The sequence below is a fragment of the Falco naumanni genome, chromosome 3 (assembly GCF_017639655.2).
Source record: "Falco naumanni isolate bFalNau1 chromosome 3, bFalNau1.pat, whole genome shotgun sequence".
Taxonomy (NCBI): domain Eukaryota; kingdom Metazoa; phylum Chordata; class Aves; order Falconiformes; family Falconidae; genus Falco; species Falco naumanni.
This window is the reverse complement of record NC_054056.1, coordinates 37,740,643-37,757,816: the sequence shown is the minus strand read 5'-3', so window position 1 is coordinate 37,757,816 and position 17,174 is coordinate 37,740,643. Positions and strand designations below refer to the sequence as shown.

Genomic DNA, 17,174 nt, shown 5'->3' with positions numbered 1-17,174 from the left:
AAATTTAATGGCAGAAATAGGGTTCAAATTGATTTCCAACCATGGCTTCTGAGCTGTGATTTAAAGCCATATCTGTTCTCTCCCCTGCCCCCCATCTTAAATCAGACATCTCTCCCCACAGTGGGAACTTGGACTGGCTAAAATGCAGGCTCTCTCCTCCCCACACCTGGCAGCCACTGAATGCCACACACATCCCCTCTTCTTCAAATGCAGGCACTGTTTCCATGGCAGCGCCAGCCAACCCACTCCAAACTGGTCAGGGAGGGAGGGAGGCAAGAAGAACCACTGCCCCAGAAAAGCTCCCTCTCACCTCCCTGGACAAGGCACTGTGAGGCATCAGGAGCAGAAGCGAGCTGACTACACGGCCTGTGAGGGATGGAAGGACCAGGCAGCACCATGCAGCACAGAAACCTCCTTTGTGTCTGGTGAGAGCTGCCGTGATCCACACTGGCTGGAGTGCCCAGTTGTGCAGGTAAGCAGAAAGGTGCAGGTCTGTGATGGCCGGCAAGTGCTTGGCTCTCCCCTCCTCCCAGGGTCTCAGAGCACATTGCCTGCGATTCTCTGTCAGATGCATTTCTGGCTGCTCCCTGGTAAAGGAGATGTGGAGATGTACACCTGCCATGAATTGAAACAGCACAAGGGGACCTCATTTTTACTTCACAAATCACCAACACCAAACCTGTGGGTACCAGAGTCTTAACTGGATTTTTTAGCATCTCAGGACCACGTTATGTGTTGGGATTATTTTGTTACAGCTGTACGATTCCCACAGCTCAATGTCTGAGACACAGAAAGGAGATGAAATGTGACACTCCTGAGTGATCGTGGCTAGATGAAACAATGAGAGTTTGGAATTGCAATCCATGCTTGCACACCACACCAAAGACACAAAATTACTCTGCCACTTCCAACCCCCAGCCTGCTCACGAACTGCAATGCGATCTATCAGCACCACACATAGGCTCGAACCATGCATGGCATGCGTCTGTACAGGATCACGGATGGGCTGAAGTTGGAAGGGACCTCTGGAGCTCATCTGGTCTAAACCCCTCGTTCAAGCAGGGCCACCTACAGCTGGTTGTCCAGGACCATGTCCAGACAGCTTCTGAATATCTCCATGGATGGAGGTGTCACAACCCCTTTGGGTAACCTGTGCCAGTGCTTGGTCACCCTCACAGTGAAAAAGCATTTCCTGATATTCAAGGGGAACCTCCTGTGTTTCAGTTTGTGCCCACTACTTCTGGTCCTGTCACTGGGCACCACGGAAAAGAGCCTGGCCCCCTCTTCTCTTCAAGTGTTTAGATAGGTTAATTAGATCACCTCGAGCCATCTCTTCTCCAGGCTGAACAGTCCCAGCTCTCTCAGCCTCTCTCGTCCCTTCATCAGCTTTGTGGCCCTTCACTGGGCACCCTCCAATGCATCCATATCTATATGGAACTGAGATGCCCTGAATTGGACCCAGGTGTGCTCCAGATGTTCCAGGTGTGGTCTCACCAGTACTGACCAGAAGGAAAGGATCACTTCCCCTGATCTGCTGGTAACACTCCTCCCAAGGCAGTCCAGGATACCGGTGGCCATCTTTGCCACAAGGGCATATTTCTGGCTCCTGTTCAATTTGGCATCCACTAGGACCCCCAGGTTCTTTTCTGCAAAGCTGCTTGCCACCTGGGCAGCCCCCAGCAAGTTCTGGTGCATGGGATTAGGGGGCATACCCCTGTCTGCAACTAGCATTACCAAGGTTATTGAGGCAAACAAGTCACCCCTGAAGCATAAAATTTTAACTAGACAGTTGCCATGCACATAGTATTAGGTAACTTCCCGAGCCATTAGAATTACTCTCCCCCTTAGAATACCACTGCAGTGAAAGTGAGAATTTCTCAAGTGTTCTGACCAGTGTGAAAGGTATAATTTACTCCTTGTGTGCCTGAAGACTAGGAATGTCCATTTATATGAAAAGTTATATGGGAGAATATAATTTTCTGAATTGATCATGGATGCTCCATCTTGTTGAATCTTGCAAGATTCATTGCTGTCTGTTCACAGACACTCTCCAATTTCAGTAACAGCCTGTCCCATGCAAAACACTAACTCTTCCTACTCTGTTTGAGAAGCTACATTAGATATAGCCCCGAGAAGCCTCTTTGCTGAGTAAGCCTGGCTCTTTTGATTCAAACCTTTCGAGGAGAGTCTCAGCAGACTGGAATACACAAGTAACAGCAACAATTGCAATGCTAAAGAAAGTCTACTTAATTTTCTGGGCCTGTTTTGTTGTCTATTCCTTGTGTGGTTTAGATTATCCAACCACTTGACAAGCAAAATGTGACATCAAACTGATTACTTAGCAAGTGCTGGAAACTTCAAATTTCCTCTTTGGCTTAAAAAACAAGAGAACATATTTAGTGTAGGAAAGTCAGATTTTTAAGCCAAATTTCACCTCTAGTTAAGTTTTCTTATTTTTGTCTTACATTCCCAATCCTACAGCTTGATTTTTATTGGGTAAGGACCGGGTTTTGATATTACATGCCTGGCAAAGTGTGTATCATTTCCAAAAGCAGTCACTGGAATTAGAATGAAAGAAATGATTTAATGAGATGCACCAACTGTAGTCACTCTATTTCATTTCCTCCAACAAGTGACTGCATTGACCAAGAGAGACATTTCTCTGGCTCATGTCCATGGCAGAGCAAAGTCAGAAAGAGAAAGACAGAGAGAAAGAAATACAGCATTCCCTCCTTTGAATACATTCGTTAAAAGCAGGCAGAGACCTTTCAATAATTTTGGGGATTTCTTTGACAGCATCATTGGAATTTGAAGTGTCTCTAACCACTTTTGACATTATTTTTTTGGAAAAGATAACCTCTCCACAACAGTGCAATACCACTTAATGTGGATTTTTAAAATCTAACCCTTATAAAACTTCAGATCCATTCCCTTTAAGCAGCTTTGTATCTCCACACTGCAAACAGTTTCTACCTTTTGTTCTTCCAGTTTGTGTTTGACACAGGAGAGAGGTAGGGAACCCTTTCAGACTCAGTACTACCACAAGCATAAGGTACAGTCTCTACAGCCAAGAGGCAGCCTGGAAAATGAAAACCAACCCTAATGCTGTTATGAAGTTTGGCAGCTTGATTATTATCAGGACTGGACAGAGGGGAGCATAACCTCCTGGAGTTGTGCTGAAGTGGATACCAATTATTTTTTCTTCCCCAGGATTTTAATTGCCTTCCCTGAATTTAGAGAGCACATCTCCCAACTGAGTGAAACAGGCACTGTACCTGCTAGTCAGTTTACAGACAGTTTTATACACATCACTGCTACCTCGCTCATCTGCCTGTATCTTGGGAGGAGAGGATGACAAGTATCGCCGTAGCAACTGAGTAGACATGGCTCTGGATACAGGACTTAAGGCAAATAACTTGCAACTATGTTTTGCCTAAAAAAAGCCCAACCAAAAACAAAACCCCAAAACAGTTAGAATCTCTACTAAAATGGAGGCTACAATATTATTTACAGTGAAACAAACCTGAGCCTGAGAAGCAATCATGTGAGAAATAACACTGAAAATAATGGTTAAAACAACAAGAACTACATGACCTAAATTATAATTTTAAACATATAGAAATGGGAAAGCTTTGGATAACTCTGATACCATGACATTGTAACTACTGAAAATGTTAACTTTTTAATGACAACCACTATATGCAAATGATCTAATTACAAACATCAACACACAATGCCTTGTTGAAAAACAGGGGGAATTGTTTTGAGCAGCTTAAGAAGAAGAAAAAATTGCACTTTGAAAATATTACTATGTATATGGAATAATGAGGCCTTATAATAGATGCTGGATCTTATTTACTAAAATTTTGCAGTTTGATTCAGATGTTAATTTCATGCTGCATTAAATGAATAACAGATAAAACCCCAAAATTACAGTTTGATACATTTTTTAATTAATCTTGCAAAGCACTGAATCTAAATTTGCAAGCAGTGATGATTTAGAATTTTAAAGAGTTCTAGTAGTGGAAATGAAGAGAGGAGAGACTGGAGCAGATAACAGACAGGGGATGCTCTATCCATATCTGCATACTGACAACAGTACCTTCTGACTACAGGACAGCTGGATTCACCACCAATTTCTTTCATGCATATATGGACCTGAATAATAACGACTCACAATTTAACAATCTGACTAAATATTTTTAATTATTGATGTATTTTAATATTCTATTGATCAAGTTCAGCCCACGTTCCATTTCAGAATTGACTGTACTCCAGGGACACACAGTAGAAAACCAAATGCAAAAATCATTCAGTTCAATAAATCTAGAGACATTTTGTATCTTTTTTAAGGGTGAAGTTTGAAAAGTGTGTAATGTATCTTCTTTCTGTCTGGGAAGGTCTGAAGTATCCAGTCTCACTGCAAGAATAACCTGCTACATGTCAAAACCACAAAGCAATTCATCCCGCTGTAGACAAACCTAACACTCAAATATGTTTTGAAAGAAAGATTTTTATTTATTTTTTTTAAAAGTAATTCTGCAGCTAAGACACTGCAAAACATGGCTGCTATAACAGGTGAACCATTTTGTAGGATTAGCAGCCTACAATAAAATCCTTCTCTGTAACAAACCACAACGTGAAAGTAGATAAACTCCATTAGAGTGAATTTAAGTACATGTAACCATGTAGACAGAATAAGCCAAACATCTGCCCATGTTTTTTTTCTGTACTTTGTTGATGTTGCTGTCATCTGGACACATTACCCACATGTCCCCTGAAACCATGCATTGCAATTTCCATCAACTGGTATTACACCTGCTGAAGAGGGCAGAACCGATCAATTACAGCTTCTCCTGCTGTTGAGCTCAGCCAACAAGCTGTTCATGAATCCTGCAGATGTTTTGGTAAACCGGGCCAAACTGATTTTTTTAAAAAAAAAAAAAAAAAACAGTTTCCTACCCAATTAAAAAAATAAATAAATAAAAGCTACTGGTTTTCCAGTTACACTGTGCCTTACTGATGTATGTTTCAAAACTTCAACTGAGATGAGCATGAGGTAAATGACAAAAATCATAATGAATAATAATTCCGTAATATATATAGAAAAAATATTATGTCATGACAGAAAGGTGTCCTGAAGCAAAAAGGACAGTGCTAGCAAACAATAATGATGGGGCTCCCATCCCCAGGAACGTTTTCAATCCCTTCACAATGTGCAGATTTTATTTTTCCAAATTTCTTTCCAAGGTATATTGGTTTTTAGATGACATAGCATGGTTTTGGTTTGTTTGATTGGTTTGGGTTTTTTGCTAAACCTACGCTGTCATTCAAAAAAAAAATTAATCAGAAAAAGCAAAGTCCCAGGTCTGACTGTCTCAAATCTGCATTTAATTTCTCCTACCAGATAACCAAATGACTAATTATTCTTTTAAGGCATTCCATGAATATTAAAAATACAAGTTTAAGGGAAGGAAAGAGAGAAACTTGCATAAGTAGGTTGTGTTTAGAGCTTGGAGAACCTGCTTACATCCAAATAGGATTTCCACTGATTTTACGATCAGCATTTCTGTTTTTCAAGAGCCAGTATTAATTAAAACTTAGGTTCAGTTTGTTTCCCATCAGAGAAATGTAAATACAGGGCCAGGAGGCCCTGGCAGGACAAAAGGTGTAACCATAAAGACTTTTCGGGTTTGTCCAAATGGATATCCAGAGTCTGTTTGGAGATCACAGCCTATCAGGCAGTTTCTTTGCATGCTCTATCTTGCAGCCATGCCACAGCCACCCCTACGGTACAACCTATTAACAGAAGTTAATTCTAGAAACCAACATTTGGACACCTTGCCTTTACATCAAGCTCCTTTCCATTTTGAGGCAGTATAACACTGATGCCAAAGAACTAAAAGTAAGAACAGGAAACAGTGAAGATCATTGCTGCCAACCATTCCGAGCTGAAGCCGTACAGTAGCCTCATGATTCCTGAGCACACTACAGAAAGAAGCAGGGTAAAGGCATACTGACATTCAAATAATGTCATAGGAGATTTTAAGGACTCAAAACATCAATTGGTAACAGCCCACTAGTAGTGGAATTCAATAATATCTGAAATACGAAAAAACAAATCATGTTTTGTGTGAAAAAAGCTCAGAAATCAGAAATATACAAAACCCACTTTAATTTGCATGCATATATAGACAAATAAAGCCTCAGTCATTTAGGTGAATGCAGGTACTATTTGTGTATGTGCTTCTGTTCAGGAGCAAGTGAGCCCACTTATCTCAAATATTGCATTTACCACAGCTACATGTGCAATTTCTAAGCATTTCAATAACTAAAAAAAGAACATAGAATTTAGTTAGAAAACTTCTGCTTTTAGATGAGCTCAAGCAATTCCTAATGAAAAACATTCCATATGGTGCGATACGTAGTATCAGATAAAGAGAATGACACCCCTAAGTTAGAGCAGCCTTTGAGAACTTGGCAAGCCTTGTCCATAGCAGGACAGGATGGCAACACCGCAGAAGTTTAAGAGAAGAGAAAGTTGAGCAAAACCGCCTGAATCATTGCCACACTTGGTTACTCACAATGCAACAAACTTTATTCCTGGGGAAAAAAAAAACAACAAACAAACAAACAAAAAAAAAACCCCAACCCACCACACCAAAATGACAGCAAAATCAAAGAAACATTATGAAAGCTGCACAAGCCACAGAAGACAACTCTCAGACTCAGGAGACCCAATGGACGTAAGGCCACCCTGCAGCCTCCCAGAACAGCCTACCTGAGACTTCCTCAATGGTCTCACCAAGCATGGAAACAATTTAAATATGAGAGAACACTTCAACCACCACGGCGTGATTTAAGACGGCTGCCCTAAGGATAGGTTTGTGCTTGTATGGTATAGGGACACATATCCCTGACTCAACTTGCTGTCTTTTGTTATGGATTATGATAACGACTGACCATTTCCTTGTCAGTCCTGTATTTTTGAACCAGAACACGGGCTGCATATACCCAAATGCTTGAGAACAAATGCAAAAATCTGTACAGCATCCTCTTCAGCATGCCCTCCTGGTATCCTTAGAATGCTTTTACTGACCTGTAACTTACATATGCTACGCTGGAGGCAGCCACTCAGCACTCCCAGGGCTAGATCTAGCCTGCAAAGTAATCTCACCTGGCTTCCAGAAGTGCTGGCTGCTTAGCAGACTAACAAAACCTGTCAAGTTGCTTCTGCATTTGTAATTTCTAGAAAGGTAAAGAAGTGCAAACCCAAGTCAGGGAGGTCAAGATTTTTTTACCTCAGATGCTGCACCGTACAAACTCGCTCACTAGTCTAGTACCTGAACATCCAGGTAGTAACAGAGATGGCCCCAAGTTGCACTATAAAACGACCATTCCTGTCCTCTGCTGTTGTGAGCACTTGCAAGTGATAGGTGGCTGCTTTGTAACTTACTTGTCTACATACTGTAACAACAGCTTATGGTCCAAAACATGTACAATTTGCTACTATTTAAAACAATAAGCATCTTATCTTATGAAGCACTACCGTTTCTGTCTTAATGCATACATCTACAGGAAAATGGATGACAAAGGAGCCATAGCCGAAGTTATTCCAACTGTTTTCCCTCAAACATCACCAAGCGTATCACCAAGCACATTCACATGACTGAGATGCGTTGTGTCTTTCCAGACGGTATAAATATATATTTGTATACTTGGCAGACTTTTGGTGTTTCCAAAAGATTAGAACAGGTGACATTTTCTGCAAAGAGAGAAATTCACACATGTAACAGATGTGCTCTGAAGTAGCACTGTTGTGTTTGTACGCAAGTTATCATGTGAATAAACTGACAAATTAAAAAAAAAAATCCTGCTATGACAGGCTGAAGACGACAGCCTAAAGATACAAGTTTCAGGAAAATGTTATCACAAGAGCTTACCCATGAAAGCAAATCCTGTAACTTTTAAGGAATGTTTTCCAGTAATCCTCCAAATAGTTCACTGTCATAGCCCAGAGGAAAAAGATGAACTTTTCCCCATTCTGTCGACCTACTTCATTTCAGTGGAACCTACTACTGAGATGTATCCAAACACACTGGATAGGTGCTTTGGGTCTCATTAAACGTGTGATGGATCTGTAACCCTTCCTGATTACATCTTTCCTTAAGACTGTCTACGCTCTGTTAAAATAAGAACAGCCTTCTCCTTTGGTTGGAAGTATCAACATCTGAGCTAGATGTCCAAATGAAAAACCTGCCCCCAGCATCTTTTAAGAATTTGTGTGTCGTTTTCACCTTCCCCTTCCCTCCCTCAGTGAAGTTGTGACTTTGCTTTAGGATTCTAGCACAGAGCTACAGCTACAAAGCAAATGAAGTTCTGGCATACACAGTCAAATGAAAGGGATAGTTTGGCACCTCAGAACATATGAACACACGTCTAATTTACATCTAATTTAAATCCTCAGCGTACCAAAGTTATTTAGAATATACGCCAGTCAGCTCCTACAACACTAGAAAAAACTTATTATGTGCTACGCAGGTTCATTATATTGATTTAAAACTAATTTTAAGACATACTTTAAATTATTATTAAACAGTGAAAATAACACAGATTGACAAAGGTACTGTGAAAATAACAGTTTTTTAGGAATGTTGTGTAAAACATCACTCTTCAAAGACAGGCAACTTGTGCAATGAACACTGGGAGAGCACATAGATCCAGCATGTTCTAGATAAAGTTCCTATTTAAATGCAGAGCTAATGTTGATATTCTTTATGTAATTCTGCACTGTATGTATATATACATGGGCTTTTAAACAATTGCAGAAGCTTACTTAAGAGGGACAGTAACACTTGAAAAATCTGTTTACAGGAACACTACAAAAAAGTAAATTTTATTGGTGGTAAATATTTGTTAGCAATCAAGTACATAGCATAGCTAGTGCAACTGCAAAATTATAGCTGAAAAGCTAACAGAGTAGTAGTTACTTCATCTACATAACAAAACTAGAGCACCAGTCTTTAAAAGGCCCTAAATCCATGGATTGTCAGCACAACAGTGAATACAGCTATCCGTACTGACGGGACATCGGAGGTATACCCTCATCTCCCCTAAAAATGGACAAGAGAAATAGCTAAAGCCAAAGTCCTAAGACAAAAATGAATGAGAAATCTATATACTCTATTATGTTATTGCTGAAGAAAATTCCCAACCTCTGTAACTACAGCTTCAATACAGTTCATATTTTGGCAGTGAATACACAGTCTCTCTTACAGAAGCTCTATAATTTCCAATGAAAATTACGCAGCACTGGTACACCGAAGCATATAGGCTTAAAGTGAACTGAGGCAGAAAAGAATTAAGAAGGAAGTAAGATTAATGCAAGGGTTACTCAATACTCATACGTAGTATTAATCTTGTATGAAAACAATTATATTAAAATAAAACTGCTCTAAATTATTTTCTGTATGTTTGTTCAATTAATAGTTTTGGGAAAGCAAGCTATTCATCTCATCCTAGCACCACTATATTATTTACTGGGAATTACTTTTTAGGCACCCGTGCTTGGTAAAAATTAAACCAAAAATATTTCGGTGTGTGAAGCTTTACGAATGTCAAGCACTTGCCCTTCCAGTCCAATATCTTATCTTATGACTGTTTAGAAGGGAATAAATATAACCAGGATGCTATACAATTATTTATGAAAGCTCAAGGGCTTTTGCAGTTTATATTTTTTTTCCCTCTTTTAATTACATCATTCTGAGCTAATAATTTAAAACACAATTCAAGCAGATAAAGCTAGTGACATTTCAGCTCCTCCATAGAATATGCCGGTATGTGGCTTGGTTTACTATGTCTGAAGTTATTAAAGTAGTTGTGTAACTATTTCAGCAAAAGAACACCACCTATGACTTCTGGAAGCTCTGGTAAGTCTCTTCCGCAACTACAAAATGTACCATAAAACAACCCAGCACATCCCTCCTCTAAGTAAGCCAAGTTCCACTAAATTCAGTAGATTGTGGTATCTCATTTTAAACCATCTCATAACTTGTTCCAGCTTTTACTGAATATCATTGATTCAACTAGAAAAAGAAAAAAATTCTAAAATAATAGAGACAAATCACTAAAAATAATTCCTCTGACTCAGCAGCCACAAACTTTCCTCCATAATGGCGCTGAATTTCCTATGAGAACTGAGGACCAGTTCTCTCCCCAGCTAATGGCTGGAGCTGGGCTGACAGTATTTTGAAGGACTCAGGAATAAGTCTTTACCCTTGTGACTGACTAACAGTTAGGGGGGGAAATTATTCAAAAAGAGTCATAGCCTAGGAATATAGGGCTGTACACACATAATGGCTTTGAACGTCAGGGTAAGACAGACAATGAAAAATAGCAGAGCCACTGCGCAGGGCGAGCTAGAGAAAAGGAGCACAGCCCAGGCACAAAGATGAGAACTTGTTCCACACAAAGCGGACGTTAAGCCATTCCCATGCTTGACTCAGCCTGAAATTTGGCTATTAAATCTTTAGCACAACCAAAGCTATTTGGGAGAATCAGCTGTGGAGCCAAAAGAAATCTAATCTGAAATCAGGGCAAGGCGGATGCATAACACTGTAACCATGAAGAAAAGAAAAAGAAAAAAGACGACAAAAATATCAGTGTTTGTTGGTTGTTGGTTTTTGTTTGTTTAAAATCTCTGCTAGCAGATTTTTTATTTTAATTCTTTCTTTTTATTTATTTACAATCATCTCTAGTAGAAGAAAAAATTTCAAGGTTTTATAATTTAGAGGTTTCTAGCAACAGGCTGAATATTCTATTGTTTAAAGGCCAGTTTGTGAGAACTAACAGTTTCAACAGTCTAAAAGGTAAAAGCATTAGAAGGTTCATGCTAAACTGGGCCCAGTAATAAAATACTGACCCTTCTGAAGATAAGCCATTAAAATAACAGGGAAAAAAACTGCAAGTGTTTATCACCTCTTCACTTTTAAGTTATCTACATTTTAGTCAACAGCACCCCTCTGATATTATCAATGATGGATTAATCTTAATCCTCTATGCATGAGAATTTATATCAGGTTTGTTTGCATGTTCAAAAAATCTGGCACTTAAGGGAAGTTGAAAGAGTTGGAAACACAGAAAAGAAAAGTCAGTACTGGACTAAGTCAGCTCACATAAAAAAATCAAAATAGAACTTTCACTGTGGAAATAAGTTTTAAAAATAAATTCACTCAAAAAAAAAAAAAAAAAAAAAGGACTGAAAGGTCAAGCAGCAGAGGCTAACTCAACCATATTAGATTTCAGATTCATGACCAATCCCAATTGTGTGGTGGTTTCACAAAATAGAAATGAGCCACTGCACAACCAAGCCCATAATGAAGATGCTGGAACTTCCTGCTTAGTCTGCTAGGACATGCTGCAGGCTAGGCAAACAGTCTACCTTTTTCTCACCACAGCAGCCAACATCATCTTTGAGCCACTGTTCATGCAAGTCTAACAAGAAATGGGTACGTGTTTCTAGCTGAAATAGCCCTGTGCATACGCCAGAATGACAGAGAGACTGTATATACATAAGGCAAAGGCATCTGCCCTCAGTTTCCAAATCAACTATTTGCTACCACTCCAGGTGTAGATATCCTTACACAACACTTGTACAACCCTAAAAGAATGGTAATAATGAGTATTAATTTGTTTATTAAACAATCAAAATATCTTAACATCTAGTGCACACATACTAAGTGATAATACTATTCAGAAGAATGCAAGCTTTCCTTTAAACAGAAATTAGCTGTATTCATCACTACCAGGAAAACTGAGGCCACAACTAGAAAAAAGACCCCAAACACAATGACACCTGCCTGAGTGCCTGTTCATCACCAAATGATTTAATGTTATAACTCGACAGTTCAAAAAGATACTGTTTCTCTGCCTACAGTTTTAGCAGAAACTGTCAAGAAATGCTTACTGCATTTGTAAAACTCAGAGTTTTAAAGCCTTTCCTAACCCCGGAGGGAGCAGTCTCCCTACGCAGCTTGTCTGACAACTTCTACAGCTCTGAAAGTTTTCTGGCTTCAACATGTTTCTAGTCCACTAAGAATAAAACTTTTAGAATTGGTCTAAATACAAATTATACACAACTGTTATAATTCCCAGGTAATATACTAAATAAATAGGCATTTTTCTTACGAACTCCAAAGGTCTGATTTGTTCCACCACACTGCCACAAAATCAAGGACCTCTGCTGAATAACTCTGCCATACACACTGTTATTAGAAGGTGTTAGACACAGGGTGTGTTAAGGACAGCCTTACTTCAATGGACATATCCTTGTGTTTCCAACTACTTTTTCTTCCAGGTTCTTCAAACTGCACAATTTTGTAGTACTCCAGATTGACAGAGATGTGTTTCATGTATTCACGGCTGGGAGGACGAAGTCCCTGCTTTGTCAAGTTAGCTTTTTCAAAAGCCAATTCATAGAATAGTTGTTCCAAGAATGTCATAAAAAGGTCTTGACCTCTGGCAGAAACTATTTGTAACAGCATGAATCCCATGCTAAAAGTTTTCTGAGAGGATCTCCCAGGATGTCAAAAAGAACTATTTTAAATTTTTCATTATTTCTACTAAAATAAATAAATAAAACCAAGAAACACACACACCCCAACACCACCACCACTCAAAAGAAAAACCCCACAATACCTGCTTTCATGTACCAGACTTAAATGTAGGGATAGTAGCTTCCATCAAATGCCTTCTCCACTCTGCCACCTGAATGGCCTGCCCAGTGCCAGCATTTCAAATCTAGAGCATGCAGTTAAATCAGGGCTTACAATTTTCTGTTACCTCTGCCTTTACTCATAGGTTAAAACCAGTCCTTAATAAGTACCGATACATGTACAACAGTTTGTATACATGTACACACACAAATGTAGTATGTGTTAGTATCACCCATTGTATGGAAGGCCGCTTAAAACACAAACAGAATTTCTACTTTAAGTATCATGGTACAGAAACAGGTGTGTCAAGACCTTCTGCTTTAGTAGGTTACTGGGATGACTTTTTACCAGTGACAGAAAGTTGCTTTACCATATTATTCTGTCAGTCACTTTAGGATTCAACAGCTAGAAGACTGAATATGTGCTTTGGTTGTTTGTTGGTTTTTTTTTTCAGAAAAAGTAGAAGAAAGAATAAATTCTACCTTCTGCTTACAATTACTTCAGTGAAAGAATGCCTAAGCTACTGAACATTACTAGTTAGTATATAAACAACTATTACCCGTTTAACAAAATCACTGAAGTAATTCCAACTCTGCCTTGAACTTCCAAAAAGCAAGATGTACACATATGGTCGAATTAGTTCAGTTACTCAGAAGTCACTGGAGTAATACCAAAGATAGATTTGGCCCATTATCTACCTGCACAGCACAAATGAATAATGCAAATTTGTATGCAAAGGACCATGAAGTATCTCGGCTTAGCAGTGCATTTAAAATGTATCACTAACTTTCAGCTTCTTGAAATATTTATCAACCACAGGAGGTTCCACCCAGAGCACACTCTATTAGGGACTCACTGATTTTTTATTTTTTTTTTTTCTACACCTGACTCAGAGGACTTTAAACGAGACTGGAATTAACTGCTAAAACAACTTCAGATACTGTTCTGTCACCACAGGCTTCACGAGCCTCTTCCTAACCATTTGTAAGTCTCTTCCATGTTCTTCCCACAGCCAAGACTAATTGGAGTCTTTACACAGCCCACCTCGAAGGGGATAAGAGGAAGGTAAGAAATTTCTGGACACTTGACTTCAGAAGCCAGTAAAATTAAATTGCATGCCATTAGAAAGCTACAGAAAGAATCCTCATTAACAAGCATGCTTTAAGACACCACAGTCACCTCAAAAGTATCACATAACAAGCTAAGCTGTCCTATTAAAATCAGTCTAGTGGTACACGCTAGTTAACATGATTAGTTGGATCAACTAGGAACAAGCTTGAATCAATCACACAAACCATTTAAACTACTGAGTGCCAGCCAAACATTAGTTTTACTAAACTCTTTTTTTTTAAATAAAATTAGTTCCTAACCTTGAAGTAATTAAAGCAGTTTTATTGGTCTGTTAAAGGCCAGAACATCTGAAGTAAGATTTTTTTTTCATCCTAAATACTCTGGAATAAACAAACAAAAAACCAACAAACCCAAACTATAAAAAAGCCTTTAGTTTAAGATTGAGCAGTTAAACTGGTTTCATCTAGAAAATCTTTTGTTTCCAATTCTCACTAATAAAAACTAACAGTTATGGTTATATCAGAAGATAATTCCCTGATTCATTATGCACTTCAGGAGGGTACATGCTTATTCATCTAACTGACAAATGCAATCACCTAGTAAACAGTATTAATCCACAATAACATATTCCTGCGGTGTCTTGAGTCAGGAATAAATAAAACCTATCTGCTCTAAAACCCTTCCCCCCCCCCCTTTTTTTTTGTAGGAAGTACTAGACACAGAGGGTGTACGTGTGTGTTTTACATTTTAGATATTTCACTTTAATTCAAACAAGTAAATAAAATGTTACTTTAACAGGCATACAGATCTGTTTTGGAAAACACTGTTGGGACTTTTACACATAACTGGCCTCCACATTAATTTATTTAATCCCTTGAACAGCCGGTCACATTTCCATGGGACCCGAGCAGCACCGGATGAAACTAGAAGGTCATAACCATGCATCACTTTCACTAATCTTCTATAATGAATTTCAAATTAGCTGACCCATTACGCAAAAAAAAAAAAAAAAAAAAAAAATCTACCTGAAAAGCTTAGTAAAGACTTAAAGGTTAAACATATGCAAAACCCATTCTCACCTATTGAAGATTCTATTCTGAAAAAAATACCACTGCAGTTGAATACATAGTATTTCTCGAGAACACTTTCTAGGGTAAAAGTACAAAGCAACAGGTCTGGAAGCTCAAAGCATGCACCTACAAAAATACATTTTTGCACAAGGAAGATGAGCCTGGTAAATTATCTCAGGGGAATTAGTAATTTCCTTAAATCTTTGCTTTAGGCAATCTGAAACAAGAAGTAACAACAATGAGATAAAATGTTGCTGAATAAGGACGTAAAGCATTTTGGGAAAACAAGACACTTTCACTGAAAAGTAACATTTACTTTCTTGCTTTTAATGGACTTTAAAGTATCCATTTCTCTCCCTCTTTTTGAGCCGAGAACTCCGTTTAAAAACAAAACCACACGCGCACACACACACAAAAACCCAAACAAAAAGACCCAACACCAAGACCTACCAGGCACAAGTCAGACAGCTTTCCACAGGGACTTCAGAACCCAGCATCACACTCACTGCCCTTATGCCCTCGTGCACTCAGATTTAAAGCATCTTGAGGTCCAAAAATATTTCCAAAGCCATTCAGAAACGGCGTTTAAAAGAAGTTACACACCTTTTCACCAAAGCTCTCATTTAACCTCAAACAAAGTACAAAGCAGCCCCCAACAAGTGATCCATCTTTTACCTTTGTTGCTCACTTGTAAATTAATCCCCTTAATCACTTCAGCACTGGCTCTGGGGAGTCCTCAAAGCTGAGCTGACTTGCTCTCCTCTCCGGAGCAGCAGCTCAGGCAGGGCTGGTCACTTTTTTATTATTATTATTATTATTTTCCTCCCTCCTTGTACCACTTACGAAAAGAAACTTGCAAAAAACATTAGCCTGCGAAGGCTGCCGGCCATTCCGAACGCTGGGAAAGGCAGCAGCCGGGACACCAGCACCCGTCCCCTCCGCCGCTGCCCTGCCTCCCAGGCGCGGGGGCAGGCGGCGGGGCCGGCAGGGCCGGGGTTGGGGGGGGGGGGGGGGGGGGGGGGGGGGGGGCGACGCAGCGACGGCGGGGCCGGGGGGCGGGCGGGGCCGGGGCGGCGGAGTGGCGGCGGGGCCGGGGGGCGGGCAGGGCCGGTGGGGGGGGCGCGGCGGCGGCGGCGGCGGGGCCGGGGGGCGGGCAGCTGCCGCTGGCCCAGCGGGGCAGGCCGGGCGGGGCAGGCGCGCTCCGCCGGGCACAAAGGTCTCCATGGCAACGGCGGGCCGAGCCCCCCATCGCCCTCATTCAGCAACACCTCATCGCCGGCCCCGCCCACCCCCGCCACCCCGCGCTGCACGCGCGCTGGCTGGGACCGCCCCCCTCCCCCCCCCCCGAAAATAAAACCAAAAAAAACACAAAAAAGACCAAAAAAACCCCACCCAAACCAAACCACTCTCAGTGATGGCGACAAGGGTGGCAGGGGAACACCCCCCGCAGACGCGGGGCCGCGACCCCGCCTCACAGCACCAGCAACAACGGCCGTTCAAACGCAGGCGGGCGGCATTGGCACTGAGCCCGGCAGATGCCGCCCCCCTGCCCCTGGCCCAGCCAGGCATTTCCAGCGTTTTCTCTTTTTTTTTTTTTTTTTTTTTTTTTTTTCCCTTCCAGAGTGCAGATCAATCTTCATACATGTCCGTATTTATTTAGGTTGATCTAACTGAGAGTAGAAGTCGATATGCTACAGCAGAATCTCAGCACAGCACAACTTCACGCTGAATTAATTAAAGCTCACAATCTTCAGCTTATCAGTCTCCTATACAAAACATTGCAATTTGGGGTATAGTTGGTTTTGTAAAAAAATATTTGTCTTTTAAACTTCTGCTTTGCAGCCTGTATGACCTGAAGCTATGACACTTGTTTTAAATACACAGGCATCTAGAAATTAAAACTTAACAGATGCTCAAATTTTTGGAGGTGCGTACAGCAATAAAGGGCAAGGTTACAGCTGAGGGCTAAGGGCCTGGCCTGGCCTCCAGCAGGGACAACCCCAAGGCTCCACCACAAGTTCCATGTTAACTTTGCCTACAGGGTCACCTCCAGGGTTACCTCCGCTGAATGCTGCCAGGCTCCTTGCACACCCTGAACTCTCAGAGGTCTTGGGTCAAGAATCAAGATGCCGAAGGTGGAAATGAGGCTCAAGCAATATTCACGACAAATTCTTACAGACCCCTGCAAGGCCCCCATAGATGTAATTATGCCTGTAGAAGAACGCTATTGCTCTTTGGTGCAGTCCAAATGTTTAAGTAATTCAATTATTCTGCTAAAGTCTGGAAGACTTGCTTCTGAGGATTTCTTGCTAAAATGCCT

General features: G+C 40.6%; 1 protein-coding gene across 9 annotated transcripts in view; it reads right to left on the bottom strand.

Annotated features, from left to right (window-relative positions):
• Nucleotides 1-17,174, bottom strand: part of CTNND2 (catenin delta 2) — a 680,248-nt gene that overhangs the window by 437,269 nt on the left and 225,805 nt on the right. Inside the window, exon 1 of one of the 9 annotated variants that reach the window (XM_040587102.1) lies at nucleotides 15,530-15,817. The exons of 7 other annotated variants lie outside the window; for them this stretch is intronic. The gene's annotated coding sequence lies outside the window, so the exon portion shown is untranslated. Of the gene's footprint in view, nucleotides 1-15,304; nucleotides 15,510-15,529; nucleotides 15,818-17,174 lie in introns of those variants that run through there. One more of the 9 variants, XM_040587103.1, reaches the window with a different exon arrangement.